This window comes from Ursus maritimus, unplaced genomic scaffold (genome assembly GCF_017311325.1).
Source record: "Ursus maritimus isolate PB19 unplaced genomic scaffold, ASM1731132v1 scaffold_10, whole genome shotgun sequence".
Taxonomy (NCBI): Eukaryota; Metazoa; Chordata; class Mammalia; order Carnivora; family Ursidae; genus Ursus; species Ursus maritimus.
The window spans coordinates 27156444-27171491 of record NW_024423344.1 but is presented as its reverse complement, the minus strand read 5'-3'; the positions used below and the strand labels follow the sequence as shown (position 1 = coordinate 27171491).

Genomic DNA, 15048 nt, shown 5'->3' with positions numbered 1-15048 from the left:
CTCTTTAATAATAACTGCTTAATGGGGATGGGGTTTCCATTTGAGGTGATGAAAATGTTTTAGAACAGACACCGATAGTGGTTGTACAACGTCATGAATGTACTAAATACCATTGAATTATTCACTTTAAAATGGTTCATGCTGTGTGAGTTTCATCTCAATTTGAAAAAAGAAAAACCAAAACCAAAAAAAAAAAAAAAAAGCCAAAAACCTTTCAATAGCTTTCTATTGCACTTAGGATAAAATCCAAAGTGCTCAGCATGGCCTAGTAGGTCTGGCATAAGCAGACCATAAGCCATATCTTAGCAGCCTCATTTCCAGCTACTGTCCGCCCTCACTCTCCACGCTCCACCCGCACCAGCTATCTTTCAGTGGCTCCAAAACCCAAGCTCTGTCTCACATGTGGGCTTCACAAATGGGACTCCCCACCTAGAGAGCTCCAATCATTCTTCAGATCTTACCAATTATTTTCCCCTATAAGCCTTCTCTGATAATTTCATCCTTTCTACACCCTTTTAGAGAAACCTGTTCTTTTCCAAGTTCTTATCAAGAGTTCCAATTAACAGAATTACTTTGGGGTTACTTAATACCCTTCCCAGTAAACTGTGTGCTCCCAGAAGGAGAGGAACAGTGATCAGTTTTGTTCACTGCTGTAGTCCCAGCACCTAGCATGAACCTGGCACAATAAATACCTATTCGTTGGGCACAAGGAATATGTAGCATGCTTTCCTCCAAAAACATTAAATCTCTACCACAGAAGGAGTATCAAGCTAGGTCACAGTATTGCGTGAGGTTTAAAATACACAGGCCAACATTACTCTCTTAATAACTAAATGAGAAAAATCACAAACTATTTAAGGCCAACTCAACACAATGGAGCACAACAAACAACGCACAGAAAACAACTTCTCTCACTTCCACAGTGACTGCTCTGTGCTTCCTGATAGAATCAAGTCCCTACCGCCCAAGAAAATTCCATTTAAAACCTCTCTCCTCATGCCACTGCACCTTACTGAGTAATGAGGAAAAAAACAGGGACTCTATCTTTGCAGAAAGATGCAACTGAGGTGAGTAAAAGACCAGGATGCAGAAGGATGTCATGGGAAAACTGTTAGCTGCTCTCACATGGGCACCACTTCCCAGAGTAAAAGTGTATGGAGTACTACCAGGGAAAAAGGACCCTGAACCTAGCCAGTTCTGAGAGATGATGGGAAAAGGGAAATAGAGGAGAAACTCACATTGAGAGCAGGCATGATCGGTGTTTTCTTACTAAACAAACTGCTCTTTAGTGATTATAGGTGAGCAAGTGATTTATTTTTTCCAATCTTGCACTTGTATTAACTAGAACCCTAATTTGTCCATGAGGCTGAAGTATGTCTTAATTACTTGCCTTCAAAGCTTATGCCCATTTAAAATAAGCTTATTTCTTTTCCATTGTCAGGTTGCCCAGAGCTGCCTAATCTATAATTCTCCTGCCCAGCACTCACCACTTCTGATCATTACGGAGAGCAGAGGCAAGCAAGTAGCCTTTACGGGCAGCTTCCAAAGAGATCCATCTGTTCATAACTGTGTGCGTTAGCTCACAAAACGCTCTCCAGCCCTGTGTCCGCTGCAAGGACAGGAGAACACCAGGACTTGAACACATCTATAGCCCGTGCCACAGGCTTCTTTTCAATATTTAAATTTTTCTAAAGTGAAAGCTCTGGATTTTCCCAGGCCCTAGTCCATGGTCCCAATGGTGGTTTGCATGCTGTCCATTAAAAAGTATCCCTACATGTGCTGCAATGCCTAAAGGACTGTTCCTGGCCTCGTAAGTTAGGGCCACCTACAACTGTGTTGTTTGTGTGACCTTTTAGACATCACAGTCAGAGAGAGCCTGAAAGCCCCAGCTCTCTCAGTTGGGGACCCCCTAGAGAAAAGACAAAGCTGCCCAATGCAGCCAACTAGGAGACCAATATGGTAGCAAGCAGCAAGACTGCTCTCCAACAGGGGGAGGAACCTGAGTGGTCACTGCACCGTCCTAACACCTTCCCCTAAGCATACTAAGTTTCTCTTCCATGCTCCTTCCTTAACGCACCATGCGGCCATCACGGTGGCTCCCATCTTTGCTTCCAATGACAGGGCTTCTAAATGTGCTTTATCCTTGAAGATTCTACCAAGTCCTGTTCTCTTCTCAAAAAAGCATTCTTATTCCCATTGTTACCATTGTTTTTGTTACAGAATCACATAGACTTCTATAGGAGATGAGCTGGAGGAGCCCAATAATACAAAAAAACAGCATCCTTGTGCAGGAAAGTGGAGTGCCAGCAAAACCAAACCCTAATGCAGCCGACATATGCCCCATAAACCAAAGTGCCTTCAAGAGTGAGTCACAAGACCAATATGTTAACATGGGCGTAAGGGTTTTACACATGGAGATGAGGTCAGAGAGAAGTGCTAGCAGAAAATAATAGGGACGGTTAGTAAAAGAGGGGCCCAAGGACTGAATTACAAAGACACTAGGGGAGGTTGCCCAAATCCCAAATATATTAGACAAAGGGAAATCAGTGTTGGAAAACCAGAGACTGGGAGTGGGTAAAGAATCCGCAGAGGTACGGAGAACGTAGGTGGGAGAGGCGAGATTACAAGAGCAGGTGCTTTCTACCCTGACTGGAGCTAGCCAGATTTTTCCAGGGGAGGAAGCCAGAATGACAGAAGAAGAAAACCCCGTCAGATTTATTCTATTTCCATGCCTTCAGGAACTGCAGAATATCTAACTAGGAAAACAGAAATCTCCTCAAGTATTTTTTTTACGAGGGAAATTTAATATAGAGAATTGGTTACTCAGATGATGGTGGAGCAGAAAACCTAACAGGCTAGTGAGGGAATCCAAAGATCAGCAAGAGTGGGACACTGCGACCCCCTCAAGGCTGAAGAGTCCGTAGCAGGAGGTTATGTGTCTGGAGTCCATGGGCCACGGTCACCTGTGAGCAGCTAGAACCAGAGCCAGTCTGTCAAGCATGAGCAGTGCTACGGCAGGAGGGATTCCCACTGCCAGGGATGCCGCACAAAGCTCAGGGAAAGAAAAAAATACCCTGGCTTTGCCCTTCTCCCTTCCCTCTCTCACCAGTGTCCCCCACAGGCTGAACACAGAGAGCCAGCTAACTCAGAAATCTGGGAGAGCAGCCTGAAGGGGTGCGTCCCCTCCAACACAGAGAGGAAGGGGTGAGAGCAGGGAATGCTAGAAGGAAAGGATGGAAACTCTGGTACAAGGAAGGTAAGTTACGATGAGACTTAATAAGCAAGCTTCTATTGCAACAGATGTACTTGTAAAAGGTTTGCTTATTGCTATATGATGATGCCAGTAATAAGCGGTCACCCAGTAATACAGAGGTAGCTGTACCATGGCCTACTGACCTTCCTGCCACGTTAGGTGGCCTCTGACACCACTCTGCAGAAACCCAGAGTTAGAAGGGGGTTAGGGAATTTATTCTATATTGCCCTTTCTTCAGTTACAGGTAAGCCAGGACTTGTCCAAACAAGCAAATTTTTTTTTTCAAAATTTTTGAATGAAAAAGACTCTTACTTTTAAAAGTAAATATTGTATGTATTAAATAGAAAACTTGCATGCACATGTATGTGCACACGCACACACACATATGTGCACACGCACACACACACACCCAAATGATTACAAGTAAAACTGGAGCAATCTAAACAAGATTGATGGATGGTATCAACCAATATCCTGGTTATAGTACTGTGCTATAGGTCTGCCAGATATCATCACTGAGGGGAAATGGGTAGAGTGTACACAGAATCTCTCCGTGATATTTCTCACAATTCCCTATGAATCTAGAATGATCATCAAATAAAAAGTTTAATTTAAAAAAATCAAATATGTGCATAATATTCCCAATTAATAAGGCTGTGTCCCTTCCACTGCGTTTCACCCGCGGTGTCTCCAGTGTCTCCACTGCCATGACTTTGCTCTATAAAGCAAGGCCCAGTAAGCTCTTTGCTGACCCACTCTACTTCTTATAATCCAGTCTTCTCCTTGTCATTGGCTCAGTGTTACTTTTGCAGAAATATGATGGGGTCAGGTTGCTCGTTTGATTATTCAGCCTTTGCATTTCTGACCACAGACAGAGCCGGAGTGTTAGTATTTATATATGGGACAATTAGCAGGCTGCCTAATCTTATTTCATATCATCTAACAAGCTTTAACCTGTTCATTTCATGATTAAGCATTTAATTCAAAACAGCTCTCTGGATGGATTTATTCTCTCCTTCTCCCACCCTCTGCACCCTTTGATCTCCTTTGGGAGCTGATGGCCTAAGAACCAACAGGAAAAACTGCAAAGAAAAGCCTGGCATTTTGACAAAGCAAGAGAAAAGAACCAGCCCCACCCCCAGCTACCACTCATTCACTTAGCTAAAATACAGGCTACCAGAGAAGCAGGGAAAACAATAGACGTAAGTACATGCTAGGTCTTCCAGAAACCGATGGTGGATGAAAATCACCTCTTGGTCAAGGGTATGGGGGAAAATCACTATTCGTCACAAAATGGACATGCGTCACAGGCATCTCTGCAAGTCTCCGGCTCTATATACCTCCACGAATCCTTCCTGTAAAATATAACTTTCTTCCTTTAATGATCTAATAGTGCATTATTTATGTTCTTCAATTTATCTTCCTGCCTTCTTTTATTTATGCCCAGACTTGTGCTACTTAACTCTAGAAAGTCTGACCAAGGTTACAGGCAAGGCACAGGAGTCCCTGTCCTTCCAGGGGGCCGAGGCTAATGCACACAGCAGGGCCGTGGTGCACACCAGAGCAATGAAATCTCATTTTTGGAACTGCGGCCAGCTAAGTGACCACACACCACCAGTCTCCCTGTCGTGCTGAATCTCCAGACGGCTTTCCATCAAATCCATCTTGCGTCCCCACGGTTACTACCTGCACTTTGGCTGTCATCATTGCTTGTCTGGGCACTGCCGCCTCCTAGCTGATCTCCATGCTCCTGACTCTTCCTCCATCGACCCACTCACCACACACCTGCCAGCATGACTTTCCCAAGATGCAAATGAAAAATGACAAAGCCTACATCTTAATCCTTCAGTAGCCCTCTGTCATCACCCGAGACCGAATCTCCCAAATTTGCCTCATTATAAAAAAAACCAGTGGGGGCATTAATAAATAAATAATAAAATATAAATAATAAAAAATAAAAATAAAGCAGATTCTTCCGTATCTTATGTTGGGCTCCTCTAGAAACAGACCTTGAGACTGAATTTAAGTGCAAGTTATTTATTTAGAAGAGGATCCTTGGAAGCACTGGTAGAGAAAGAGAAACAGCCAACGAAGCACAGATATCTAGCAGGCTGCCGCTATGGCAGATTCACCAGGGAATTTGGGGACATAGTGCAGAACATGTGTCAGCTACTGTGCTGGAGGGTCCAAGATGCTAGTGTATTACCTCCCAGCTCCCTTCTACCATTGGCTTAGGTCCACTCCTGAGGCCATTAACTTCAGTGCCCGACCAAGCTGCCCTACAAGCGGGAGAGAAAGCCTTCAGGCAGAGAACGGGAGGTGCTTACAGAAGAATTCTGCAGACATATCCTGGAGCAGTGGGCATTTGGACAAATACGTATGAAAGTGACCATGTCTGCTCCCACAGGCCCATGTCCCTAAAGATCCTGATTCAGTGGGTCCGGGGTGGGAACCAGGAATCAGCAGCATAGCAAGTGTTTCATGGGATCAGTTGAACAAGCAGATTGTGAAACACTGAATAATATCATTAAGCTCAAGAGCTTTCTTGGGTTCTGCTAGGTCCTCCATTGTCTGTCTGCTGTTCTGCTCTCCAGACCTACCAACCTTCCTTCATAGTCACCTTTCAACCAAGCCAAATTTGTACACTTCCCTACAAATAGCATATTCTCTTCCATGAGCAGAACTATGCCTTAAGAATCTTTATCATCCCCAGGGCCAAATACTGTACCATTTATATAGTAAATGCTCAATAAATAACTTATTGTTCAAGAAACAATCCTAAAAGAAAATAGTATATTATTATTTAAGTGCTCCCTGGACAAAACTACCTTCCCTATACATCGAAATAGTAGGTACAATTCTACTAGTGAAATTAAACAAATATATATTGAGCACCTAATGTATGCAAGACACTCAGGAATCCCTCCAGAAAAGTACTATAACCCTTTATCAGTGTACAACTTAACATCTCTCCCCCTCCTCAAGGAAGTCCTTTAATAGAGATGGGCAAACAGGGGACATGATTCAGTCCTCAGCCACTGGATGTGGTACCTTCCTCTCCCAACCAGGTGTGGCCCCAGGTTGGACATAGAGAGGTGTTTTTAAAAAACATGGCAGGACTAACTATCCACTTTCACAGAAAAGGGGAACACAGGAAAGCAATCTGTAGGAGTTTTGCTGATACGAAACTATTAATGAATCCCTACAAAAGAGAGAAACTGCTAGGTAGCGGTGGAAAGGTGAAGGATGTTTAGGACTAACTGGAAGCATGTCAAACTTCACCTACCTTGTGATTCTGCCAGGATTTTCCATAGAGACACTACCACTCTCCACCTACTTTCAAAGATGGAGCAGGATAAAGAAGAAAGTCTTATTTCAATGTCACTGAATCTCTTGGGATTATGACTTCTTTCAATGACCAAAAATTTGGTACCTGGGATCTAGATGGTAACTTTGGGTCTACAACTTAATTGCAAAAGAGTTGCTGTGGTTTTTAAGCTACTAAAGTGCTCTCTTGCAAATGAGACCTAAGCAGAGGTCTGGTCACTCGTAGTCACTAAAGACCTCACCCATGGCTTTTTTCCCCACTGTTTGGGATGTTAACCACAGCCCCTTGGCTGCATTCCAGTCTGGATAATTACACTGGGGCTAGCAAACCTCACCCTCCAGCTCCAACTAAATAAAGTATTCCTTTGGACTAGCTGCCATAACCTTTGTTCTGCTGCTGTGGGCTATTAAAGAGCTATTCTGTACTTAGGATGGCTGTATTTGTGAAAAATCAATACCCCTGGTATAACTTCCTGCACTGACAAGAAATATATTCCACAATATCTCACTGGCTAAGTTATTTTTTTAATGTAGTGCCAGAAACAATTAGAAAACTAGAGTAATTTCTTCTCCATCTTCTCAACTTTTACTATTCGTACAGCTACAGATTGAAAGGTTTGCAACGTTATATAAAGAAGGAGGGCAGATGCATATTCCACAAAATACACCCTGAAAGTCTACCACACGCTAGGCTCTATTGTAGGTACTGGGTATTGTTGTAAGGGCTGTGGGTTATGTTCTCAGCATAATTTGAGTATTTTCCAAAGGGAATAATTCAATTTAATTCTGCCTATGCTCCTGCATTTCTAAACATCTGAATATAGCCACTTTACTTAATATATCAGCATTACCATGCACAGGGCTCCCAATAAAAACACTATTTCCGTCCACTCTTAAAAGGATCTAACAGGACTGGGGCACCTGGGTTAAGTGTTAAGGGTTAAGTTAAGTTAAGTTAAGGCGGGTTAAGTGCCTACTCTTGATTTTGGCTCAGGTCATGGTCTCAGGGTAATGAGATCTAGCCTGATGTTGGGCTCCACACTGGGTATGGAGCCTGCTTGGGATTCTCTCTCTTCTCTCTGCTTCCCCCCTCCTCGCTCTCACTGCCCCTCCCCCCCAAAAAAGAGTCTACAGGACCTTAAACTCAATATGTATATAGGTATGTGTGTGTAAGGATATGTGTGTCTAAGAATGAGAAAGTGTGCTTTCTTGGCTAGCTTGGAGGGTAACAAATACGGCTTAGATAGGTATTTGTTTGTTTTAGCAATCATCCTCCTTGCGTGGGTGAGAGTTTACAGGTTATAATAGCAGAAGTAGACATGAGGAAATCGAAAACGTAAATGTCTTTTGTTTAAAGCTTCTCTTTACTACATGAAAAAAACATAAATCAAGTCTTTAGTGTTCTATTACAGGGATGAAAACAACAGAAGGGGGAAAAAGTAAGTAGTGTGTGTGTGCACATTCACAGACACACATATTATCCTGTACGTGAAGACGGGGAGAGGGAAGTTAAATATCAAGATTCCAGTGCGTTAAATTATGGATGAACAACAGAATATTTCACATCATTCTTCGCAAAGAGAAATGGTTCAGAAATTTAAAAAATAAATAAATAACCGTAAAATTCAGATTAATCCTACAGGATCCAAAACAAGTACTTGCCCTGGACAAACTACAACCAGACTGTGGAAAATGGTTTAAAAAATCAGTGAAGTTCACTTGAAATCTGCCAAATTACCATTCTGCTTGAAAATCCTCCTTGCTAGAACAAGTTAATAGCAGGCTTCTAAAACTAGGTTAAACATGCTGTAAATCAATTTATCCCTCCCTACAAAGCTACTAAAGTGCATGCTTTTCTGGTGAAAATGGTTCTTCAATGGTACTTAATACTGTCACTTTATTGTTTCTCCAACCAGTCTGCTTCAAGTTTTTCTACCTAAGTTGTTCCATTAAAGTTAAATGCCTATCTTGGACATAAATAATAAACAATGAAATACACATTGTTTAAAATAGCATAAGGAACCTCAAAATGCATCACACAGGACATACATTTCTTAAGTTCAGAAGAAATGCTTAATAATGCGTATGTGATCCAGGCTGGCCACCCAATAATTTATTCATTATCATTTTATTGAGTTAGGAAACAATCGGCACTATTACCATCTCTCACAGATAGATGACTTGTCCTCCACCAACATGCTTCAGGTAGCACCTTTGGCAAGACAGCTTTGATAAAAGACTGAAATGAATATTATGCAGAGACACAGTCTGTCCCATGCACTTTAAAGAGCCCAAATCACTATACCCACAGTATGTCTACCACGTTGCAGACAGAAGGCCCAGAACGGATGATTAATTAGCTGTAATGTTTAAACTCTCACTGGTATACAAGCTGACCAACACAATCTTCAATCTCATTCCTGTTTAAAATTCACACAGAAAATAATGGATCATTAAAGATTACACGAAGGTGTAAACAATTACCAAAGCAAGGGACAGGGCTTCTCCAGTCTGGAGAAAGAGATGGGAGTCACAGGATTCTGTGGATTGCAGGCAGAATACATGATACACAAGGCATCTAACACCGTAATCTAGCCTGGTGTCAATACTAAATTTTTACTTCCAGATATTACTGTATTTTCTAAGTATCTTTATTAGGATAAAAATCTTTCTTTTTTAATTTTATGAATCTAAAGAACAAGAATAATTCCAGGGAGGAAATGGAAAAAATTTCTAAGTGTGACACAAGGGAAGACTAATAGGGTCAAGTCACATCACCTCACTGTGCCTCAATGTCCCATAAAATGAAAGAGTTAGGTCAGAGCATGAATCTCTAATTCCCAGCTAGCAATAAAATCCAGCTATCTATTTAGGTATCATGGAGAACTCAAGTTTTCATAAAATCCTAAGAGCACCTGAAGGCAGCAGAAAATGCGCTTACAGTGTTTAATGACTATAAAGGGAAGAATGAGAAGGGTCTAAACAATCCTCCCAATCTAGCATTTTTCAGTTTATATGAGGCTTAAGAGGGTAATTGAAATTAGATGCTTCATTTCATCCCACAATACCAATATAATTCTTATTATAATAAAAATTTTAAATACTCTTTTTAAAAACATCCCAAAAAAGAAACAGCTTCACCTTACTCAAATGAAACTTAGATCTGTCTCACTTGGAGGGTTTCAATGCTTGAGCTACAGTATGGGTATCAGGATGTGGAAGCAGCTGTCACTGCTTTGTTTTTCATTCACAGTAGGTGGTTGCCAAGCAACAAAATACTATTGTCTGTTTCCATGATCTATTGGCCAATTCTACTGGTGATAATGCTTTCTACGGTTTAAAACAGGGCCACCTTTTGGACAAGAAGAAATGAGAAGATTTTTTAAGAATGACAATAACATATATATAAGTAAACACACTGAACGTACCCCAAAATTATGTGTATACATATATGGCTGTGCGTGGATATACATACATATATTTTGCATTTATGCATATGTATATGTGTGACTACATGCATTCTTTTTCTGCCTACCTCAAAACCTATTTAAATTTGAGAAGCCAAAAACTAGACTCTAAATCCCTTGAAGGTAAATCAAGGCATGACCTGGGGATATGAAAACATAGTAAGAATTATTTTTTCAACAACAGAGTAATTTCCCATTTGCCAGATGTATTGAATCTGTCCCTTGAATACAAAATCCTACAGTCAGAAAGCGATTCTGTCTACTTACATAAAAATAATAATAAATGGAAAGACTTAACTATCCAACTACTTTGGAATTACCTAATATATTTAACATGCTCTATGACTTACCATGTGCTACCACTGTGTACAAAGATAATAATTGAAATGGGAAAATTCGGTTGTTTACACCCAAGAATCTTAAAATACACTCATTTTTTAAATAATTGAATTGTTCTCCCTGGAATAGCCTCATGTGATTCCGACTTTGTTTTGATATGAATCCCTGGGGAATAACAGTCATGCTATGTTACTCTTGCATATATCACTAGCTTGCAAATAAAATAACACACAGTGTACTCAAAATAAAGTTGTCAACATTAACTTGCATCAGTTGTTGTTTGTTTTGCATTGACAAGGCTTCTAAAGATAAGAATTACAATATTCTTAGATGTACAGACACAACATCAAAACAGCCTGAAGGAATTAAGCTTGAAAATGCTAGAGGCAATCACGTTTTGAAATGAAGAGAAATCAGTATCATTTATGCATACGTATATATTTCTGCAAAGTACCTAAATAACGCCAGAACAATCTTTGGAGTTTATGCAATGCTCATCCGTCTTCTTTCACAATATTTCAAAAGCACTTTGCCTTAACTATTTAGTGCATACCTCTAAAGGAACTTTTAAAATTCACTTTTTGAAATTCATTACCACTTGCAAATCTATATATTACAACAAACTGGAATAAGCAAAATCCATTATATGGATTGACATTATTACTATAAAGTCTCACATCAAAAGGACAGCGCTAGCAAAACAGAAACAAAGTGTGCTAATAATGAACTAAATATTATCCAAAACTCCCCTTTCTGGGACAGAGCCTTCTTCAGCAGAACCAACCCGCCTCCCGGGCGTGCCCATCTGGGTTTCTCCTTCACATTTCACCCCATAAATGACACACTTTTTCTCCCTCAGCTTCCCAAGCGCGCCCACCTGTGTCCTTCCTTCTAACAAGGAACAATTTCCATCCCACTTTCTCCATCTTCTTCAGATCACTTACCCACCCATCACTTTCTCTGAACCGCTGGACTCAAACCTGCAGCCCAGTTTGCCACGAACCTCCCATAGGCACTTGTTTCCCTCATTCTTCTAGATATGCTTAAAAACCTCTACCACCGAACAAATGCAGTATTAATAAAAGTAGGGTTACAAGCCAGTTTTTGTTTTGTTTTTGTTTTGTTTTTTACTTACAGCAGTAAAACGCTGAGAGATAGAAAGGGAGAAATGGTAGAGGAAAGAGGGTGGGTCAGTGGCTACACACAGTGGTGTAGACGCGGGGATCCTACCGACCCGGCTTCCCCACCTGTCTACCCCACTTCCCCCATGTGCGCGCCGCGGGATGACAACCACAACACTCCAGAACCACCCCCCTCCGGAAAGAAGGCGGGGTTACGCCTTCAGCCAATCAGAACCCGCGAACTCCGGGTGTCCAACCTATGGGGTGGCCGTGGCCGTGCAGGGGGAGGACGTGGGGTGGTTGGGGAGGGGCCGCGTCCGTGGGAGGCGCGCACGTGTGGAGTCCAGGGAGGCAGGGAGGCGGAGAGGCGGCAGGCGTCCAGGACCTAAGGCGCGGGCTCTGCACCCTGGCAGCCACCGCGTCCAGCTGCCCAGTGCCTCCTCTGCCTCGGACTCGGCGGGCCAGGACGTGCTCCCGCCGAGAAAGACACGTCCAAGGTGTCTGAGTTCCCCGTGTAAGGGGACAGTCACAAATAACAACAGTACCTAGTGCAGAGAAGGGGAGTAAAGTTTCCGGCCCGCACCACAGCGGAGTCCGCCAAGACAGTGAGGACAAGGGATGCAGGGCGGGAGGGTGACAACCTGGAAAGAAGAGGGCTGCGGGAGGGCTGCGCGAGCAGGACGCCGTCCCGAGTGCTGTGCAGGGGGCGGCGGGCGGCTGGGTGCGCTGTCCAAGGTGCAGGGGAGGTGGGTGGCGGGCGCGGAGCCCGGAGCCAACACCGGCTGGCGGCGGCGGGGAGAGCGGGGAACTGCAGTCTGGGGCGCCGGGCACCCTCCGGCTCGTAAAAGTGACAGGGCTGGAGCTGGGATAGAGCGGGGAAGGGCGCGGGGGGCTGCGCGGAAGCTCCCAAGCTTTCACGCACCCCTCCCCACCAGCCTCACCTCTAGCTTCATTCCCCTCCCCCTCCCGGGAGCCCACTCCCCTCCAAGCCTCTGTCCCGGGGCCGTGGCGGGGGCGGGACCGGGGAACCCCCGCTCCAAGCCCGGACACTCCAGGGATGCTGCGGGCCCCGGAGCTGCTGCTTGCTTACCTGGAGCCGCGGTACCGGGAGCGGGGGCAGCCCGCCGCGCGGAGCCGGGCGCTGGGCGCGGCGCGGCTTCTCCTCGCCTCGGCGTCCTCCTTCTCCGCTTCTCCCGGACTCCGTCCCGGGCAGGAAGCTGCAAGACGCGGCCAGGCTGCCGCTGCGGTTCCCTCTGCTGCCTCCGCCGCCGCTGCCGCAGACAGAGGACGCCCCGTGGCGACTGGAAGCCTGTGTGAGTAGCGGCGCCCGAGAGAGTGGGATCTGCTGGAGACTCCGCGGCTCGGGGCGCGCGGGCGTGCGCACGCGCGCCTGCGAGTGTGAGTGTGTGTGTGAGTGTGCGCGCGCGCGCCCACGGGGTGGGGGAGTCGCGAGGGGAGGGGGAGAGAGGCCAAGAGATGCTCGTAGGGACCGAGGCAAAATTCTTTGCCCCCGGAAATCCGTAAAGCCGGAGAAGGAGGATCGAACACGCGTCTCGCCCGGGGGAGCTGCCCGCGGGGCGGCGGCAGAGGGGGAAGGGAAGGCAGCACTGCGCGCGGGCTCCGGAGCCGAGCGGGTCTGAGCCGAGCGGAGCGCGCAGCCACGGATGCAGCAGAGGCGGTGCCCGCAGCACTCGGTCGCGCTGCCCCCTCTAGGGAGGGGCCGAGCCGCCAGCTCCTGCCACCGCCGCCTCTGTCCGGACTTCTTGGCTGAGCGCGGGGGAACAGAAACCAGGACCCCACGGTTGCCACTGCAACCTTGGAGTCTCTCGGCCCACTAAAGGGCCGAGCAGAGGACCCGGGCGCACGTGGCCGACTACCGGCTGGAGTCGGCTTGTGCAAGCGCTGCGGGAGTGGAGTGGGCGGTGGAACCCTGCCGAGTGCGGCCCACCGCCTCTTCTGTGTAGGGATGCGGGGCGGGGAGCAAGGGTGAGGTCGGTGGCGGGTGAGGTGAGCTTGCACGGTCCGCTGGAAGGGAGGGCGTTTCTCACTCCAGGTGGAATGCTGCCTCGTTTTCTCTTCGGAGGCCACTTTTCCTCAAAGTTAATCCACTTCCCAGGTGCAAGTGCCGGTCTTTTCTTTGTTCGGATTCAGCTAACAGTGCAGGCAGCCGAGCACTGCCTCTTTGAAGTCAGGCTCCGCCAGGAAGCGGCCCGTGCGGCCATTCTGGGGCCGCTCTTGGCCTGTTAAACGCCACACTCCTTCATTCATCCAAGCCATACTGTATATACCTTAGAAATAAAAATTTTAAACACATTTACACGCCCTCCCTCTTAAAAGATATATCGTCCTAGCAGTATTCTTTTCCATGCTTATTTTAAACTATAAGTGCAATTTTATTTACCTAAGAATTTCTTGAAAGATTGTAAGATCTGAGTAATACTTGAAAATACCCTTCTTGGCAGGGTTCCTTTGCGCAGGGATTGTGTTTTGCATACTTTTGCATACCCTTCAGTACTTAGCACAGTACCATGTACATTGTGCGTTTTCTATAAATGTTGAATGAATGACATTGCTTTCTAGCTTCACATATCCCGAAGGCAAAGACTTGAATGCTGGGAAAGTCATTACCACCCCACTAGGCTTACTTGATTTTAACTTGCACCATTTCCTTGTGTGTGGCTATTTTCCCCTCTGGCAGCCACAGCCCCAGTGTAAAAAAAGACGACTGGGAATACTGACCCTTTGTGCAGCCTTACCTAAGGGTGCAAGAAGAGAGCACTCCGCAGGGAACCTAATGGGATATCCTGTGTGTAAGAAGGCTAAAGCATGCTTTATTTCAGTGCTGGGGGAATCTAACCTCTTAAAATGTGAAAGTCACTGTTCATTAGCAATGTATAATGTCCCTTTTAGAACAGAAGGACAGGAAAAAAGTTTTCAGAGAAATGCACTTTTCTACTAGCTTGCCACTTACAAGCTTTTCTCTTGTAGAGAGATTTGCTTGGTGGACACTGGCCAATATATGCAGGGTTAACCCAGACTATTTCTGCTGCAGCACCAAGACCACATCCCTCAACCTTGGTGTTTCTACAATCATCATCTTAGAAGTAAAATTCCTCAATTTTACATTCCATGCTAAATTACAATTCCTTTGAACTCAGGCTCTTCTATGAGCTGCTTCTCTCTCCACTCATGATATCACAGCTTTGAAATATAACTGAAATAAAGTGAAAATTAAAATGGATTTATTTGGGAGCTGCCAGTGTGTTCTCTAGTGGGGGTCCCTTTAAATAACTTCTCTTCTGTCCCTCAATTTACAGTCTTCTTAGGAGCCATTTGTTGTGATATGGAATTCATGTGCTTTTTTATCTTGAACACAAATATATGGTATTTAAAATTTTTACTTGAAGGGAAGCTCTAGAACTTGCAGGAGAGCAGAAAAACTCTGACACCTTCAAATAGATTCTTGACAGCCAACCTTTAAAATAGGTATGAGTCAAAAATCTTCGAAAATAATTTTACAGCTTTGTTTTCCGTAGAAAGT

At 44.8% G+C, this 15048-nt stretch overlaps 1 protein-coding gene across 3 annotated transcripts in view; it reads right to left on the bottom strand.

Annotated features, from left to right (window-relative positions):
- The window catches only part of ENOX1 (ecto-NOX disulfide-thiol exchanger 1), a 541200-nt gene extending 528336 nt beyond the window's left edge, over window positions 1–12864 (bottom strand). For 2 of the 3 annotated variants that reach the window (XM_040623096.1, XM_040623115.1), the window contains exon 1: window positions 12598–12864. The gene's annotated coding sequence lies outside the window, so the exon portion shown is untranslated. The remainder of the gene's footprint in view (window positions 1–12597) is intronic. The other variant, XM_040623105.1, reaches the window with a different exon arrangement.
- Window positions 12865–15048: the final 2184 nt, after the last annotated feature.